The following is a 567-nucleotide window of genomic DNA, read 5'->3' as shown; positions in this document are numbered from 1 at the left end:
AGGCTTTGTAATCCCAAAAGCCAGTGTGGACTTTCATGGCGGAGCTGATGAGTGCTCCACCTCGAGAATTAAACAGCTGAAGTCGCAGATGTGTCAAATTTCAAAAGTTAACTTAGATTCGTTTTCAGTGTAACTTTTTCAATTACGTTTTTCTCATCTGGTTTTAAAAAAAATTTGATCTTCAAACCTTTGAGGAAAATAGTCTCAAAATTTCAGTATTAGATATATATTATTCTGCTGCGCGTGGTCAAAGAGCAGTAAGCGCTATTTTTTCAAACTTAAGTTAAACACGCTATCAGGTGTCATTTAATGTCAAAAAGAGTTTTACGCATTAATTGTCCAATAATAATTGTCGCCATGCCGCTGGGGTGGATGAGGAGCTGAGAGGGGATGTGCGGTGCACACTCAGGCGTGACAAACATGTTCACTGTATAAGTGTTTTTTATTAAAATATTTTAGGATTCAACACCAAGTAAGTGTATTCTAAAACTGTAATGAGAAGTCAAAACAGAATATGTGCACACCTGTCGCTTACTTTGCTTTGAAACATCAACAGATGGTTGGACA

This window comes from Belonocnema kinseyi, chromosome 5, assembly GCF_010883055.1.
Source record: "Belonocnema kinseyi isolate 2016_QV_RU_SX_M_011 chromosome 5, B_treatae_v1, whole genome shotgun sequence".
In the NCBI taxonomy this organism is placed as follows: Eukaryota; Metazoa; Arthropoda; class Insecta; order Hymenoptera; family Cynipidae; genus Belonocnema; species Belonocnema kinseyi.
Note: the sequence above shows the minus strand (reverse complement) of the source record.